Here is a 19,545-nt window from a genome sequence, read left to right as displayed (position 1 = left end):
CCACAATCCAGGCAACAAAAAAAACTGCTTCCAACTCTGTACAACAGCATTGCCTAAATGCAGAGCCTTCTGTACCCTAATTAGCATGACTAGTTTGATGGATTTAGACAACAGCACTCTGAAGGGGGAAGCCCAGCGTTGAGCTTGTCCCCCCCTTGCATGCCCGGCCTTCGCCTGCTCTCTCTGCCGCCTCAGTAATTTACTGCAGGCACTTGTGGCCGTCGGCTGTCGAATTAATTGATCAGCTTTTGTGACTCTGGCTGCGGTCCAGGAGAGTGTCTGTCTGCTCTGCGAAGTGTACCACCCCTGCAAAGAGTTTGAAATGTAAGCTGCCTGGATTTTTTGTTCTCTCTCCTCTCCCCTTCTGGCAAAGTGCTGTGGCTGCTTGTGTGATGTGTGTGTGTGTGTGTATGTGTGTGCATGGGGAGAGAGAAATGGATCACTAGAGAACAAGATCATCAATAACAGCATTACACTGAGTGAGACTTAACAGATAAGTGGTTGCTTTTTTTGAGGGGGGGGGTGGTGGTTGGCTTGGGTGGGGGGGAGGGGGTTGCGGTTGGGAAGGATGGGGAAGAGACCTCATTAGTACCTGACTGCTATCCTTTGAGCCAGCCTAGAGAATCCTTTCTCTTAAGTGCAACAAGATTTATGCCAGCCTGTGTGGTGTGCTGATGTGCTGCAATAAATGTCTGTGAAGTTTATTTGACTGTGGCTGAAAAGGTCTTGATAGACTTCATTCTCCATCCATTGTCTCAGGAGTGTTTATAGCCCCCAAGTACAAATAGCCTGTTGGCAACTACAGCCTGGCTCCATTAGTGGGCTCCATGTGTGATTGGTTTTGCCTGGAAACCAGAAGACTGAGAATGAATAATTGATGTGTATTGTGCAGTAGCTGGACATGTAAAAAGCAGGATGCCCTGAGAGGGCTGGAAAATAGCTGCTGGCTGCCTGTTACTGAGATGAAGGCAGCCCCTGGCTGCCTTTGTTCTGCAGCACTTGATTCCGGGCTAGGAGTGGGCACCGACATATGTGGCCTTGTAGAGCATTGGAGGAATAGAAGCCGGGGGAAGGGACGAGGCAGGCAGCAGTGTGGCCCACCTTCTGGTTTGGTAAGTTGGTTTTGCCTTGGCTGCGAGGGGAGGAGGGGCGAGCGAGTTCTCAAGTCCTTGCTTAATAAAAAGGATTGTGGGTAAGGGTTTGCTCGCTGTGTTGTCAAATGAAACAGGCAGGAGAGAGGATCAGAATTTGACTCTGTGACTGGGAAGTGAAGTGGGACACATTTGCATACAGTGGCTGTTCATTGTGCAGCCTGAAGGCAAAGATTTGGGGGAGGGGAAGGAGGATGAAAGAGGCCCTGCCAATTTATAAGGCACTTCTATACATGCGGAAGGGTTCCACAGAAGTGCTGTTCCACCAGGCACTCTCTACGCTCTCCCGTTTATTTTACCTGGGCGCCATAGTTAACAGCAAGTCCCATTGTCAACAAAATACCAGTGTCAACAGCAAATCCCAAGGTTTCGGTCCCTACCGGATAAAAAAAAGGCAGCTTGCAAGGCCCGGGAAGATGTCTCCCTCTGCCGGTGAGACGACCAAGATCGGCTTGCCATCCATTCAGGAACCGCCATTGGGGTAAGAAGCACTTTTCGAGTGTAAGCACCCCTGTGGACACATGGTTTCCAGTTGGAAGCTGGAATCCTGAGTGTTGCCCCACATGGCAAATGCAAGTTACTCTCACTCAATGAGAGCCCAGAGAGTGGGTTGACATGTTATGACTAATGAATGGTGTGAAGAACATGGTAAATGTCAGAAATGGCATGGCAGGTCACTCAGCGCCTAAGAAGGATCAAATAACATTTTGTAGAAGTTTTTGTCCAAAGTTACTGGAGGGACCTTGCCAAACTTGAGGGCCTTTTGATCCACAGCATAGTTGGTTGGTTTGGTTTCAGGCCTACGCAAATCCATGGAGGGCAAACGGGATCAAAGGTTATAGGGAGAAAGCAGAATTAGGTTACTGAGTTGGATGATCAGCCATGAGTGTGATGAATGGCAGAGCAGGCTTGAAGGGCCAAATGGCCTCCTCCTGTTTTTATCTTCTGTGTTTCTATGAATGTGCTCTGATGCATGGTAGCTCAGCTGGGCCAGTAGCATTTCTGCTCAACCTCTGAAGAGATGCAGATCATATGCAATGTCCCGAGTTCAACCTTAAACCTTTGGGTCCAATGTATGTTGAGACTTGCTGACCAAGTTCCTTGTCATTGAGATTTTGGATTGAATTGAGATGTCGGAGTGTTCATGTGTCGAACAAACATAGTGTTTCTCATTGATACTCTTCATTTCTGCTTTGTGTCAGCTATTTAGCATTTTTAATTGTGGTAAGTGCTTCCCTTTGAGCTGTGCATCTTCATATTGAACATTGCCCATTGGCTTCCATCACTTCATAATAAACTTCCTTGAATCTTAAGACATATTATCCTTTGCTCAATTTTATTGAAATTGAAATAAGTTCTCACAAAGTGCACAGTGCTGATGCAGATTCCATTTAGCTTCTAATCCTAAGTGTCCTCAGAAGGTAGTGGCTGACTTTTGAGATTGTTCAACTGAAGGACTCGCTAAGCTGTGTTGTAGTAATTGAAGAATCAAGTGTATTGTGCAAACAAGGGCCACATGCAGGCCAGTCTGGGAACCCCGACTTGCACAGTTAGTTGTTACGAGCTGGAAAGCAGTGGAAGCAGAGCCAGTTGTAACTTTCAAGAGGAAATTGGATAAACAGTTTCTTTAAAGCAAAAAGGAAAAATTTCCAAGGCCTACATGAAAGGATCAGGTTTATTTCAGTGGGGTTATTTCAAATAGCTCTTTCAAAGAGCTAGTACTGGCACAATGGGCCTGATTTCCATTTTCTGTGCTGTACAGTTCTATGAGTAACAGATTCCCATAGCTGGAGGGCATTAGTTAAGCAGTTGGTAGCTTCTATGGGTTTTTTACTGGTATCAGCCCACAAGTGACCAGATTTATTGAGTTCATCTTGACATGTTGACCTGGTGGGAATTGAAGTGGTGACCTTTTGGGTTGTTTGCCCAACGCCATAACTGCGAAGGCTACCTTAGCTATATTTCCTAGGAAAGGTAAGTGTCCCGGCACTTTGGTGGCAGCGCTCCAATTTGGAGCAGCCATTTGTCGGGCATGCCACTATTGTCTCACTACCATGTGACTCCTCTGAGTACAGGCCAAAATGTCACTGTCAATCTGTGGAACAAATCATTGGATGTTCACTGTGTCACATGCCTGAGGTACAATACAGTCTCTCAACCAAAAGTGTGTTCCAACTGACTTCAGAAACTCTAGATTGGAAAGAAAGTCTGGCATTTATATTGTACTTCAGGATGTCCCAAAGCATTTTACAGCCAATTAAGTACTTTTGAAATGTAGTCACTGTTTTATGTTAGGAAACATAGAAAGTAGAAGCAGGGTGGACCATTCAGCCCTTCGAGCCTGCTCTGCCATTCATTTTGATCATGGCTGATCATTAAAATCAATATCCTGATCTCACCTTCCCCCTCCCCTATATCTTTTGATCCCTTTAGCCCCAAGAGCTATATCTAATTTCTTCTTGAAGAAACATATCTGGGCGGCACAGTGGTTAGCACTGCTGCCTCACAGTGCCAGCGACCCAGGTTCGATTCCGGCCTTGGATCACTGTCTGTGTGGGGTCTGCACGATCTCCTCGTGTCTGCATGGGTTTCCTCCAGGTGTTCCAGTTTCCTTCCACAGTCCAAAGATGTGTGTGTTCGGTTGATTGTCTGTGCTAAGTTGACCCTAGTGTCAGAGGGATTAGCTAGGGTAAATATGTGGGGTTACAGGAATCGGGCCTGGGTTGGATTGTGGTCAGTGCAGACTCAATGGGCTGAATCGCATCCTTCTGCATTATAGGGATTCTATGATTCTATGAAATCAGACAATGATTTGCCCTCAACTACTTTGTGGTGGTGAATCCCACACATTTGCCACCGTCTGGGTGAAGAAATTTCTCCTCACCTCAGTTCTAAAAGATATCCTCAAACTATGACCCCTAGTTCTGGACTCCCCCACCATCAGGAGCATTCTTTCTGAATCTATCCTGTCTAACGCTGTTAGAGTTTTATAAGTTTCTATGAGATCCCCTCTCACTCTTCTAAACTCCAATGAATATAATCCTAAGCATATCCTCATGTGACAGACCCTGCCATCCCAGGAGTCAGCCTGGTAAACCTTTGCTGCACACATTGATAGCAAGGACATCCTTCTTCAGATAAGGACACTGAAATATGGCAACCAATTTGCACTCCCACAAGCAGCAATGAGATCATGACCATATGTTCTGTTTCTTGATAACTGAGGGCTAAGCAGTGGACAGGCTACCAATGAGAATGCTCCCTTTGAAATAATGCCAGGGACAGAGAAGGCCGACAGGGCTTTAGTTTGACATCTCTTCTAAATGATGTCACTTCGGACATTGCTGCACCGGCATGTCAGCTTAGATCTTTAGCGCTCAAGTGTCTGGAGTGGGGACTTGAACCTGAAACCTTCTGACCCAGAGGTGGGAGTGCTACCCACTGTGCCAAAAGGGAATGCAGGATTGGGTCTAATAGCTGGCCAATGCAAAGTGTTATGCCTCACATGGTGGAGGCATTACTGATGCCCATGAAACCTTGTCTGAGCTTTCAGAAGAAATGGGGAGAAAATTGGGTCTATCTTTACATTGGGTGTCCTTCGTGCCGAGCACCTCTGTGGACCACGGAGACTGTATTGCTGATATTGTTTCCTTGGCAACACTGACAATCGGTTGCTTGCGTTTACTTTTATGAAACCAGCTCCCTTAACCTGAATACACTGGAGGGAACTCGGTTTGCTTTGCATTTGTGATGGATGTTCTGAGCACGAGGGCAGTTACACCTCTGGGTGCAGGCCACAAGCATCTCCTTGGCTATACTCTTGTAAAATAAAAGTGCCTCAGACCTTTGTGAGATTCCAAAAAATTCCAGGTTCAGATTGGTGACGCATTGGCATTATTGTGTCACCCTTCACCCTTGTACTCATTGACCCGTGTAGTCTCCCAGTCCAGCAAGGCCTCATTTTTAAAATCCTCATCCTTGTTTTCAAGTTCCTTTGCTCCACTCTACTTTATCTGCAACCTCCCCCAGCCTTCAGAGATCTCCTCTCGTTCCTCCAATTCCGACCTCGTGTGCATCCACTATTTTAGACACTCTGCCATTGGCAGCTCTGCTTTCAGCTGCCAAGGCTCCAAGAGCTTGGATTTTCTCCCTAAACCTTTCAACTCTCTTCCTTTCCAATCTCAATGACTTCCCATTGTACAGCCTAGCTGTTAGCCCTTTTGATCACTGGTCATAATGGTATCACTTTCTGTGGCTTGATGTCACAGCTTGTTTGATAGTGTCCTGGGGCTGTGCTGCGCTATGTGAAAACACTATATAAATGCAAGTTGTTGTGCCTTCTTGTACTTTGCAGTGAGTGGAAAGGGGACAAAGCAAGAAATCAGTGCACTGGCATAGTTTTGTTGGGAGGTGTGTTTAATAGCAATCTCATGAGTGGTGTCAGAGCCACAAGTAAGACTTTTACAGGTGATTTGAGTGGAATCACACCAATTTTCTGCTTTACTTATCTATAAAGCCAATTTGGCCTCACTTTAACGTCTCATCCAAAAAATGGTGCTTTCAACAGTGTAGCCCCCCCTTAGTACTGCACTGCAGAGCTATGCTTGTGCTTAAGCCCTAGAGTGAGACCTTCTGAATCAGAGACGAGAGTGCTAACAGCTGAGCCATGGCTGATTTTACTCAATTTTCCCCCTCTTTTCTTCACTGTTTTTTGTACCTTGCACATGCATTAGTTAATTGCCATCTCTCAAATTGCAAAGTAGTTAATTTATTAAAGGAACCATTCTGTGCCCAACACAATGAAACGAGTCTAGGGGTCCTGTTGCCAAGATGGTGGCATTTAGGAACTGGAGGCACTTTGGCTAAACACATGTTGAAGGAGAAGGTGGTGTTATTGCAATGTAGGGCTACCTGGTCCAGAGTCTGACTAGTTGGAAGTCGGGTGAGGGGGGTGCTGCTGACCGGATGGAGCTGAGCTGGAAGATCAGTGGAGATGGACATTAAGGTCAGGGCTGGATTTTGGAAATTGTTTCCTTTGTTGCGAATGGCATTGCAGACTTTCCTGAGAGTTTGTAGATCTAGCGTTAGAGTAAAGAGAAATCAAGCTGTTGGACCTCATAGCAGGAAAGGTTAGAATCATCTATGCTCAGTCTGTTTGCTATCTGAAAACAATCCATGAGTACAATGGTTTCCATGTTAATCCATTCTCGATTATCTCTCTCCTTTTATCGCTGCTGAATTCTGTCTCTCTGAAAAGTGGGTCAGGCCTGTGGAGCACATGAAATATTTTGAAGACTTGTGGACTAAAGCAAATCTCTTGGAAATAAACAGAGACCTTTGTCATAAGCTGAATTCACGTCAAAACCAACAAAATAGGACTTTTGTTTTGGCAATGGGAAAGGAGAAGGGAGTCATTCTGCAACATGGCTTATAGTCTGTGTAAAACAGCAGTAAGAAAACTGTCCGAAAACCATTGCTGTTAATTGGAAATTTCTACACTGAATTGATAGTCAGGAAGGTGGGGGTTATTGAAGGCAGTTAGCAGGGCCCAGTCATTTGGAGCTCACTTGCATTTAAAGTCAGCTTTGTTTTTATTCATTCGTGGGACATGGGTGTCGCTGGCTGGCCAGCATTTATTGCCCATCCCTAGTTGCCTGGAGGCAGTTGAGAGTCAACCATATTGCTATGGTTCTGGAGTCACATGTAGGCCAGACCAGGTAAGGACGGCAGATTCTCTTCACTAAAGGTCATTAGTAAACCAGATGAAGTTTTTCTGGCAATTGACAACAGTTTCATGGTCATCAGTAGATTCTTCATTCTATGATTCTACTTCATTCTTAATTTTTTTACTGAATTCAAATTCCACCATCTGCCGTGGTGGGATTCAAACCTGGGTCCCCAGTACATTAGCTGAGCTTCTGGATTAATAGTCTAGCAATAATACTACTAGGCCCTCACATCAAGATGCAAGTACACTGTTTCATTTGACCCAAAGGGAGTGCTGCAATGTCGGAGCATATTGTCCTTCAGATGGACATGAAGCTAAGGTTTGGTATGTCAGATTGAGTGGAAATTGGAGATCCCACTGATCTCGTAGTTATGAGACACAGGACTCTCGATAACACTCCTCCCTCAGCCAGCACCACCAGAACAGACGAACTGCTCCTTAATTGCACACTGTTGTGATTAGGGCCCTGCTGTGTGTAAAATGGCTGATGAAAAAATGGCAGCATAAAATGATTCATAAAATAGTGGATGGCATTTTGGCACAGTGGTTAGCACTGCTGCCTCACAGCAGTTTGACCTGTGTTCGATTCCTGGTTTGGATTACTGACTGTGTGGCATTTGGACTTTCTCCTTGTGTCTGCCTGGGTTTCCTCCAGGTGTTGTGCTTTCCTTCCAAAGTCCAAACATGTGCAGGTTAGGTGCATTGGCCATGATAAATTGACCCTCAGCATCAGGGAGTCTAGCAGGGTAAGTACATGGGGTTATGGGGATAGGCTATGGGTGGGATTGTTTTCAGTGCAGGTTGGATGAGCCAAATGGCTTCCTTCTGCACTGTGGGGATGTTATGATTATGTGAAGTGCTGGAAAAGTGTGCGGTTAAGTACAAGACAAATCTTTGTGTGTATTTGCGAAGACTACATTTATTTAACCACGTTTGTTGTGCAGTTTGCCCTATAGAATGAACTTTAACCTTTTGATCTTGAGCCATTGAGTTCATAAAAGATGGCTGCTCTGGGGCTGCAGTTTGCGAGTTCCAGCAGGGTGAGGGAGGTGGAACGGTAACTCTGCTCACTCCAATCCCCAACTCCTCAGCTCATCCAATCAAGGATCAGGTGACCAATTAATGTCTGTCCAGTTGGAAAATGGCCAATAGGCAGTATGAGTTGGGGTTCTGCACCCAATCGGGAGTTGAGACCGGGGCTTCGTGCGATAAAGGTTTGATGCTGTTAACTGGAAGGCTACTAATATAAGGGCCCCCTGCTTTCTCAATCTTTATTTCTTACAATAGGTTCCAAAAAGCTAAAACAAAATGAATTTCAAAATCAGCCACCTTCACCAGCAGAATCTGTTGCTTGATGCCCAAAAAATAGAGTGGGCACTGAAAAATTGTGAAGGATTGGGTCAATGATGAATTCAGAAGAATAAGAGGGGATTGCGTAGAAACATATAAAATCCTGATGGGATGCAGGAAAACTGTAACTGATGTTGGAGAAGTGCAGAACTAGGGGTTACAGTCTAAAAGTAAGGGGTAAGCCATTCAGGACTGAGATGAGGAAGAACTTCTTGACTCAGTGAGTTGTGAACCTGTGGAATTCTCGATCACAGAAAGCTGTTGGGGCCATTTCGTTCGGTATTTTCAAGCGGGAGTTGGATGTGGCCTTTGTGGCTAAAGAGATCAAGGGGTATGGAGAGAAAGCGGGAGTGGGATACTGAAAGTGCGTGATCAACCATGATCATATTGAATGGCGGTGCAGGCTCGAAGGGCTGAATGGCCTACTGCTGCACCTATTTTCTATGTTTCAGTGAACCGCAGTCATTTCAGAATGGTTGATGAGCAGCTGCCTATTTGCCTTCTGTAATTTCCGAGATGACGTGATTATTTTGTATCAAGCACGGTCATGCCCTATTTTGCCCTCACACAGTGAGGGGGGGTGGAAATTTCTGCTGTAAAATTCAGCCCCATGGCCTTGAGTCTGGGAGTAACCTGATCGTCAAAGTTTGCCTCAAAGCGTCAGGGTCATAGCTTGATGCCCCCACCCCCACTGGCGAACTTGCTCTCTGCTTCTACAGATGAAGCTAAATGATATGCATTATCGAATTGTGGCAGTACAACAGGCTCTGGGCTTCTAACCAGATTCCATACGTAATGTACTTGCTGGGTACCCATTTCATAAGGGGTGTTCGTCTGGGGTCAGGGCTAGCTGAAGCACATTATTCAGAAATAATAAAGGAAGTCTACATCTAATTGTTAAGTTTTGATAGCACTGATACTACGCCACTCTTTATACATGGCATTAGAGAGGCTGCACTTGGAGTGAACTATACAAGGCATTGGTGAGGCTGCATCTGGAGTATTCTGCACAGTTTTGCTCCCTGTATTTGAGTAAAGTTGTTGTGGCATTGTAAGCAACTCAGAGCAGGTTCACTAGGTTGATTCCAGAGATGAGAGGTTTGTCGTATGAAGAGAGATTGAACAATTTAGGCCTATATACACTATGGAATTTTGAAAAATGAGGGGAGATCAAATTGAAGTATACAAGATGATAAAAGGTACAAATAAAGTAGATGTGGAATGGATGCTTCTGCAGGTGGGGCATTCTAGAATGAGAAGTCATAGTCTTAGGATAAGGGCTAGCAAATTTAAAACAAGAGTTGAGGAGAAACTACTTCTCCCAAAGGCTTGTGAATCTATGGAATTCACTACCCCAAACGCTAGCACAGTGAGTAAATTTAGAGAGGAGTTAGACATATTTTTAATTGATAATGGGTTGAAGGGTTATGGGGAGAAGGCAGGAAAATGGGAATGAGGAGCATGTCAGCCATGACCGAATGGCGGAGCGGAGTCGCTGGGCCACATGGCCTAATACCGCTCTTATATCTTATGAACTTTAGAAGCACTGGGTTAGCTCTATGTCAGACTAGAAGTACAATATTCTTTTTGTAACTCTTAAATCTCATTATACTGGACAGCAGCCTGTGCAATTCTAACCCATTTTGGAGTGAAGTCCATACAACTGTGATACAAGTGCCCTAATTCCTCAGCCAGTCACAGTGTAAAGAGCAGAGAATATGGGAATTACGGAGCAGTGACTTGTCCTGATTAGTTTAGGGCACATTACAAGGATGTGATGTGATGGGAGCTTCTACCCTGTACAAACCACACAAACTGATGAAGAGGGTCGCTGGTATTGGGCACAAAGAAGGAAGATGCTTTTAGTTCCAATTCCTCGCCCCCTCAGCTTTTCCTTTGAGAGAGGCAAGCCCTGTGTTGGTGAAAGAAGTATTTTCTTTAATAAGCCTTGTTTAAAAATAGAATCCTTGCCACTAAGTTGGTTTCTGGTTATCTGTTCCTTCAGTAAGTAACATTTCCTCCCTTACAGCAGTGACTACATTTCAAAAGTACTTCATTAGTTATGAGCCACTTTCAATTATTCTACGATAGTGAAAGACGTTATAGAACTGGAAGCTCTTTCACAGCAAAATACAAATTATCAAGTAAAGCAGATATTCTGACAGTGGTTGAGGAGTTTCTTTAGCTTTCAAAAGGCTGAAAAGTGTCAGAGAGAGGTCTGCAATGTGCCTTTAACGTTCTACATTTGTTTTGAAGAAGTGGATTTCGGTATCCACTTCATTAAAGAATGCAGTACACCCTGCCCATGGAAAGAGGAAGTCTTGCTTTATGCTTCTGCTAAATATTAGTACAGTGCACTGACTCCAGTGATCTAGCCACAAAAAACTCAGTCAACGAGTGAGCAGAATTATCGCTCAACTTGGAGCTGCATTGAAAATCATCAAGAATTGTGCAACACAGTGGAGAAAGCCTCAGTTAGACCTCCCGATCAGCCAGCGGTTTCTAACTGTTGTGAGTCATCTGTTGCTTGTTTATGGCCAGGGAAAGATCTTCCTTTTAATGAAGTGGTTGTAATATCCAGAGCACATTGGAAGAGATAGGATCAATAACTGCAAATGGTTCCCCTAATCTGCTGGCAGTTGTTGGCAGTGGCTTGTGGGGCTAATGTATTGTGCTGTCTCTGAAGGATAATGCTGGACACTGTAACCATCATTATGTTGGACAGCCTCGTTGAGTTTCAGTTTAGCAATGGCACACCTTTGTAATTGAAGTTAGTCCTTGTCTCTTTTTGAATGAAACCATGTCCTGAGGATTACTTTTCATGCATTTGTTCATGGGATCATAGAATCATCATAGAACCCCTACAGTGCAGAAGGAGGCCACTCGGGCAATTGGGTCTGCACCGACCACAACCCTACCCAGCCCCTATCCCTGTAGCCCCACGTATTTGCCCTGCTAGTCTCCCTGACATTAAGGGGCAATTTACCATGGTCAATCCACTTAACTCTCACACTTTTGGACTGTGGGAGGAAACCGGAGCACCCAGAGCAAACCCACGCAGACACGGGAAGAACGTGCATACTCCACACAGTGATCCAAGCCAGGAATTGAACCGGTGTCCTTGGCCCTGTGAGGCAGCAGTGCTAACCACTGTGCCACCATGCCACCCCTCTGGGATGTGTGAATTGCTAGCAACGTCAGCATTTAGTGTCCACCCCTCATTGCTTTGATGAAATGGTGGTGAGACGCAATACCGGATGGTCATCCTCAAGGGGTGAATCAGTTCTAGAGTAATGGCTTTGATACCTGGAGTCTCGTTCAGAGAGAAGCGTTTTGCTGAACGTAGGTTGTGGCTTGGCTGCTCGGGGGAGGAACTACTCTTGCCTGATGCAATGGGGGTGTGATTATGTGTGCATTAGTCATTCATCTCACAGCAAACCCATTGATGCATTTAAGGGATAGTTAAGTAAGTACATGCCAGAGAAAGAAATCAAAGAATGTGTTCATACTGTGAGATGACGTCTGGTGTAAGGAAGCTCCTGTGCAACAGAAATCACTGGAAAAGCCAGTTCTGTGCTGATAATTTTAAGTAATTCTCTGCCTTGTCATGCTCGGTGGCAGTGCATGTAGATATTTCGGCCAAATCTTCATTGCATGTGGTCCCTCCTCACACTTGGAATGATTCACTGGGCCTGTCCCCATTTCACAGCTATCAAATTGCCTTGATCTTTGGTGCGCAGTGCAGACCAAGCGTAGTGAGAAACCAGCTAACAAAATGGCACCATCACTTTGAAAAATGACTCCTTGCAACATCACTCATCCAGTGCCAGGTCTCCTTCTATGAGTAAAGAATTTCTCACCAATAAGGACAACTCTGGGTATGGATTTTTTTCTTGAATTCGCTTTTTGTTACCCCTGAACTGTTGGAGCGAACTTTGGTCAGAACTGGATGCAAGAAGCCTAACCCCTGAATTTAATCCACTGAGTAATGGCTTTGTATGTGACTAATAGATTTTAATAATTGTAGCTTTTCCTCTTGTCGGGAGCAGTTCCAGGTGACGCTCTGTGACATCTCCCACCCCCTGGGTTGGGAGGTGAGTGATAGAAATAATGAGGGAGTTGCTGGATTTCCTGAAACGTTTACCCCCTTGGGATAATTATTATTGACCAAATGTAGCTGTTCTTTCGTCATGACACTAGGATGTGGGCTGTCATAGTTACTGTCCGATGGGTCATTGTGAGGGGATATTTTGAGGTTGTGGCCACCTTTCACAGACCTTCTGTGGGTGAAATGTTGTTTGTATGGGTTTAATGATTCTGAGAACCGTGCTAAGGTGAATCAATGGAGAATGGGCAGTGAGGGGGGGGGGGCACCTCCCCTCATTTGGCAGGTAATTAAAAGGAATGAGATACAGAAGGCACTTTTCCAGATTCCTTCTGGACAAGGGTCTCAGCAGCATGGTGGCACAGTAGTTAACACTGGTGCCTCACAGCGACAGGATCCCAGTTCGATTCCCGGCTTGGGTCACTGTCTATGCAGAGTCTGCACATTCTCCCATGTCTGCGTGGGATTCCTCCGGCTCTCCAATTTCCTCCCACAGTCCAAAGATGAGCAGGCTAGGTGGATTGGTCATGCTAAATTGCCCCTTAGTGTCAGGAGGACTAGCAGGGTAAATGCTAGGAATTATGGAGATAGGGCCTGGGTGGGATAATGGTTGGTACAGACTTGATGGGTCAAATGGCCTCTTTCTGCACTGTAGGATTCAATGAACTTAACAATTCAGGGTTCTTGAGGGATTTAGTGAGAGGGGGAGTGGGGGCCTGTGGGGAACGAGGCTGAACTTGTCATGCGCTTCATGTGTTTGCACAGCTGGGCTGGACAAACTGTGTGTGAAGATGTTCACACTCAAGCAGAAGTAAGAGGGGGCAGCCAGTGCAAATCTGTGCTTGCTAGGAGACCATGCAGCCAGGGTGGGGGCAGGGAGTCAAACAAAAGAGGAACCAGCTCAGAATGCAGCAGACAGCAAAGTGCGGGGCAGTGAACAAAAGGATGTTCCGAGTTAAGCTGATGTCATTGTTAAGCAGGGACAGTGACTGTAACCTGTTATCTGTAAATGAATGTCATAAATGGCGTTAAAAAGGGGAAACGGCAGTTTTATCCAAGTTTGCCTTTTCTCCATTTTATAAAATTACCTCTGTTGCATAATTGCGAAAGGTGTAAAATGTGATTTTAATAGAATATGATGGTGTCGTATTGCATGTGGATTGGGGCTACTTTAATAATGCATGATGACCAATAGAATCAACACGCGATCTCATGCAGCCTGTCACTACTTTCAAAGTCCTCTTTTATCGGGCACACTGAGGCCAGCAGGTTTGCTATTAGGTTAGCAGGTGACTGTGTGAGGCAGAGGTGTGGGTGTCACTAAATGTAAGCATATGTCATGAACTCAGCCAGTGAATACTTGAGCAGTCATCAGAGACCTTTGTGTCTCAAAGACTATTTTTGTACTCAGGGAAAACTGACAAGCTGAACTCATAAGGAATGTCCCGGAGTGTATACGTTTTGTCACTTGCGATAGCATAATTTGAGATCAGGGCTTTTTAATTTTACAAGTGGCACTTGTCTTGACTGCCTGGATTTTCCCGTTTGGATAAGCGATTGCTTGGGCGGGATATCAGCAGGTCCTTGTGGAATGCAGCATGAGTCCCTCTTTGAGGAGGAGAGGAAAGAAACAGGAACAGCTTTGAGATTTTTTTTATGTTTGTTTGTCCGGGCTTGAATGGACAGACGGCAGCCATTCGGCCCAGTGTACCTGTGCCAGCCCTTGGAAAGAGATAACCAATTCATCCACTTGCCGTGCCTTTTCCCATGGTCCTAAAATCTGTACAAATTGCAGTCTGTTGTCCTCAGTTTCCCCTCGGGTTGGTGCACACAGGTTGGGAATAGCTTCAGAAGGTGTGCCGGACAGGTTCTTTATTGTCTTCCCAGCACAGGAGCTGACTTGGATGAGTCCTATATTCTGCTTAAGTTGTACTGACCCACGGTGTGTGTGACCATGCAAGGCTGCCATTTGAAATGGAAATTTGGATTAGGCTTCTCTCTTTTTCCATAACATTGTGTACTTAGTATAGATTCAAACAACACACCCAGGTCAGAGTAACCCAGATGTCCCAACATTATCATCATACTGGGATCCTGTTTGATGTGTTTGGTGTGGACTTAAAAACATCAAGCTCCTTACCAGACTCATGAGAATAGGAGTAGCCAGTCTTGAGCCTGTTCAACTATTGAATTAGACCATTGATGACCTGTACCTTTGTTCCATCTACCCACCTTGGTTCTGTAACCTTTAATACTTCTGCCTATCAAAAGGTGACCTATCTCAGTTTTGAAATTTTCCACTGACCTCAGCTGAACACCTGAGATTTGGATTTTCTATTATGTCTGGGACATGAATGGTTATGTTAATCTGGACTAAGATGGGGATGAATTGGGATTCAGTCTCATGGTTGTTTCTCTCTATCTCCTGTCTACCTTGATTTCAATATTGGATTGCCAACTTGCAGTGTCTGGAATTGAAAAGGGCTTCGACTTAATAGGACAGGAAAGGGGAGTTCTCCCTCACGTCCTGGTCAATGGCTAGCCTTCGACAAGCATCATTAAGCAAATGGTCTGATCACGATCACTTTCCTGCATAGACACTAGAAGCAGGAGTAGGCCATTCAGCCCCTCGAGCATGCTCTGCCATTCATTTTGATCGTGGCTCATCATCGAATTCAATATCCTGATCCCCCGCGCCCACACCTCCCTCCAAATTCCTGGGAACTTGCTGTCCTACACTGGAGTGGCTACACCACAGAAAGTACTTAATTGACCACAAAAGCACTTTGGGCTGCTCTGAGGTAATGAAAGGTTATGATAGAAATGCAACTCTTTCTTCATAAATCTCTCAAAGAAAATTGAATTTTGAACCTGACTTTTAATAGTTTCAATGGTGGACTTGAACATTATGTATAATTATTGCCTGTAAGCTGCCACAAGGTCCGTTGGTCTCATGTTGTTCCTGTGTTGCCCATGCTTCCCAGTGGGTCAGATTGTCCATCCCAGACCACTCTTGGGAATGAGGAGCGCTCCATTGTCAATCCCCCGTGTGTTAGAGAACTCTCTGCTATCTTGCGTGTGATGTGAACGCAAAGCTATTTGCAAGTGGCTGCTGTGAAAGCGAGAGGCCAGCTCAGTTAACAAAGTTAACAAATAAATGTCATTGGCTTTTAAAAAAAAATCTTTTCCACCCCCCCCCCCCACCGCACAAAGCATCTGGTAATGATTAATTCTAAGCCCAATCTCCTTCCTTCCGCTCTCATCTGCTTCTCCAAATATGTCAGCTTTCTCGCCCTGAGTCAGTTGAACTCCATCAGGAAGCAGGTCTCTCCTCGAAACTGGTTTCTTCCCTAAAGTGAGAGCAGGTTGGTTTCACATTGCAGACGAAGTGGGGAAAGGCACCTACGGTCAAAGGGACAAGGTGAGAGAGTCCCATCGGAAAGAGACTGGATGTGGGAGAGAATTGCTCATCGGAGGATAGGGATTTAAAGAAGGGATTAACTGGGGCTGACAGTTATTTGGGGGGTGCACTTTGAGAAAACAGGGGTAAAAGAAATAAAACAGGAAATTTGCCAAGGAGGAGGAGAAGTGACCAAGAGCAGCGAAGGTTTGGAACAAGAGAGGTAATGTGATTCAGTGAGACATTAGAAAGTTCCAGTTGCATATTCAGAGTGGATCTGAAGGGTGCTGACAAGGAATTAGCTGGGAAATGTGCTGCCTAGTGTGGATTGGTAGCCCAGCGTTCGGATCAGAGGTGACTGGAGAGGAGAAATTAAAATTCTTTGTGTTAAGGAGAAGTGATTAACTATCGAAACTGTCCAGTTATCTCGATGCTATTCACCAACAGGAAAGAGATGAACGTTTTTCCAGGTGTTGTACGCTCGGTGGCTGGGCCAGCGTTCTTCTTTTTGTCCCATGGAATGCTCTGCTCTTGTCTCCAGTGAAACAGAGAGAAATCAGAGCATGTGTTCTTCTCATTTCTATGTCAGAGGAGGTACAACCCTCTAGATGTGATCCCACAAGGCCACTGAAAATATCACTTGCCACTCCGGTGTTGATACCTCTGTGTATAGGTTTTAACTATTGCTTAGTCGGGCCTTCAGTTGACTGCACGCGATCAAGTTTCCAGCCACCAGAAAATGGGATGGTAGGAGTTTGGGGACAACACTTGATTGAGTGGCATCTCCGTTCAGACACTCACCATTGATCCTCAATAGCAGCACAATGTATTGCTGTCTTTGGCTGAAGGATGAGCAAGTGTGTGCAATCATTCAGAGTTGCATGACTAAACTCTGCGTTAGTTTGGCCAGACCGTATCTTGAGTTCTGCTTGCTGAGAAACGAGGTTGGAATTGAAATGTTGTGTTGGAGGAATGTAGTAAAGAGGCAGGAGGTTAATGCTTGAGTTATGAGAAAAGACTTGGAGAGACTTAGACTACTTAACCTGGAAAGGGGGTGTCAGAGAGATGACCTCACAGAGGTGTATACGGTAGTGAAAGAATTTCTGAAGGTTAATTTGGGGATTGTATTTTAAATTGAACTGTGGAAGCAAAATAACAAAGAGAGGCTCAAACTATTGAAAGGTGATTTAAGAAATTATGTCTGGGGAAGATGGGAACAGAAGGAGGCCGTTTAGTCCCTCAAACATGTTCTGTTATTCAGTGAGATCTAAGCCCAAATGCCTGCCTTTGCCCCATCTCCATTAATACCTTTGGATAACAAGGCTCTTATCAATCTTAGATTGAAATTAGTGGATGATTTAGCATCATAGTTGTTGTGCAGAAGAGAATTCCAAATTTTGACCACCTTTTGTGCAAACTGTTTCCTCAATTCAGGAGGCCTAGTTGTAATTTTAGCAGGCTACCCTGTTGTCCGAGATGGCAGAAATAGTTTCCCCCTATCTACCCTATCTATTCCCTTGAATGTATTGAAAACTTTAATCAGATCACCTCTTAATCTATAAATTCCAGCACATATAATCCTAGCTTGTGTAATCTCTCCTTTCGACTTTACCTTGGGAATCCAGGTGTCATTTTCGTAAGCCTGTACTGCACAGCCTCCAAGGCTAATCTTAGCCATTCTGAAGATATGGTGCCCCAAACAGCTCACAGTACTCTAGGTGTGGTCTAGGCTGGGATTAACACTGGGATGGATTTGGTGAGGGAGGTGAAGACTCCAGGATCTTTTAAGGTCCAGAAACTTTGAACTTTAAGGAAGAGTTAGATGCAGCAATTGTGGGTTTGTTAAAGTTAAAATTTATTTATTAGTCACAAGTAAGGTTTATATTAACATTGCAATGAAGTTATGGTGAAATTCCCTTAGTCGCTCCACTCCGGTGCCTGTTCAGGTCAATCACCTAACCAGCATGTCTTTCAGACTGTGGGAGGAAACTGGAACACCCGGAGGAAACCCATGCAGACAGGGGGAGAACGTGCGAACTCCACATAGACCCAAGCCGGAATCGAACCCAGGTCCCTGGCGTTGTGAGGCAGCAGTGCTAACCACTGTGACACCGTGCCAACCATTATGTGGTTGTCTTAGATGTATGAATTAAGATGGGCTGAATGGCCACCTACATTCGTGGGGCTTCAATGAATTAGATTTGAACTATGTAGGTGGGTTACCAATGGGGGCACATCAGTGTTGGGCATCTTACTTTCAGTATACTACCTTCCCATTTATAATAATGACAATTTGCATTTGTCCAGAAACTTTGACATAGATAAATCCCAAGACACTTTTTGGAGATTTGGTGAAACAAACTCGGCAAAACGATAAGATTAAATGTGGTTTATAGGCTGAGTTTGGGCACTGGGGTTAAAGGTAAGTCTTAAAGGAGAGTGGGGTAGGTGGTGTTGAAGAAAAGGTTTGACGGGGCATTCCAGAGACTGTCTACTTGCAAACCTTCTGAAGTTCTAACATCTTATTTTACAATACTTTATTTTCTGACCACTAATGTAACTGACATGAATACTCAATGTAGGATGCAGACAGTTCAAAATACTTCGAAGATTGTTGGCCTCATTGTTGGAGTCCTGGCACTGAAGTTTGTCTTAAAATAGACTTACTGTAATAATATAATTGAGAGGCCACAATAATAGATTGAAGTACAGGATACATCTTAGTGTGCCCTTGGTCTATTGGCATAATGGTGCTTTAGCCAACTGATCCTGAGGAGGCACTAGATTTCTGAAGGGCAATGCTACAGAAGTGGTCTCTTGGTGAAATTACGAGTCCCCTTACAGATCAAAACTAATCATTTAAATCAGTGTAATTGTGATATATCTAGAATGGTGCTTTCATGCAGAATGGTTGAGCAAGGCTGTTGTGGTGATATTAATCTTGCACATAGACATTGTGTTCGAAGATTCTGTCAATCAGGCAATAACCCTGTGTAATGCTTTACATTCCAAGTCAGAAGCCAAGTCTGCACTGTTGACGCCCAGGGGAAAATGGGTGAGATAATTTTGCCTCATATTTCCTCTAGTCTACGCAAGAGGCCCACGTCGTAGAGTCACCTTTGGTTAAGAACCAGTGTTGCTAAGGAGCAGGAAACCATCTCACCTGTCATTTGCTGCATTGTTTCATTAATCTCTGGGAGGGGAGGCAAGAAGTGATCATGTTTGTTACAGTGCTGTTAAATGTTGCCCCACTCTCATGTTGTTTGGCTATTATCCAGCCTTCTGTAATATTCAGCCCATTGTGTTTGTATTGGTACTGGCTTTATTTAGGATCTGTCTACTCCAATCCCATTCCTTAACCTATTTCGTATTTATCTTCACTGCTGTGATTAATTTGGCTTCTAAAGTCAATATTGGTAATTTATTCCACATTCTGCTAACTTTTAGCAGGGTAAGATTACTTTGAAGATTTCTCCCGGTGTGTAATGTGACCCATTTCTCCCCAGAAATAACATTTTTGTATTTCTTTGGTGTTTACATCAACCCCCTTTGCAGCCATCCTCACAGAAGAATAGTCAGAGTTTATTTACTGATAGTTTATAACGGGGTGTGAGGGAGAAGTGGGTGAAATGGGTTGTGAAGATGGACAGGGAATTTAAAATAAGCCCACTCTTTACATTGGATGACATCTCAAAATTGTGACCACCCAAACCCATGCTGGTGTTTCACTTTGATGCTCAGTGTCTAATTCTTTGATGGGATTTTCTGAGCCTTCAGGGTTGACTTTTACGCTGTCATCTAAGGTAATCTT

The 19,545-nt window shown here is 44.6% G+C and overlaps 1 protein-coding gene across 12 annotated transcripts in view; it reads left to right on the top strand.

Annotated features, from left to right (window-relative positions):
- Nucleotides 1–19,545, top strand: part of zmiz1a (zinc finger, MIZ-type containing 1a) — a 407,283-nt gene that overhangs the window by 312,297 nt on the left and 75,441 nt on the right. The window contains exon 1 of one of the 12 annotated variants that reach the window (XM_080215838.1): nucleotides 11,825–12,107. The exons of the other annotated variants lie outside the window; for them this stretch is intronic. The gene's annotated coding sequence lies outside the window, so the exon portion shown is untranslated. Of the gene's footprint in view, nucleotides 1–11,824; nucleotides 12,108–19,545 lie in introns of those variants that run through there. 12 annotated transcript variants of the gene reach the window in all.

The sequence above is a fragment of the Carcharhinus amblyrhynchos genome, chromosome 31 (genome assembly GCF_965287045.1).
Source record: "Carcharhinus amblyrhynchos chromosome 31, sCarAmb.v2.hapA, whole genome shotgun sequence".
Classification (NCBI taxonomy): Eukaryota; Metazoa; Chordata; class Chondrichthyes; order Carcharhiniformes; family Carcharhinidae; genus Carcharhinus; species Carcharhinus amblyrhynchos.
This window is presented reverse-complemented; position numbering and strand designations above follow the sequence as displayed.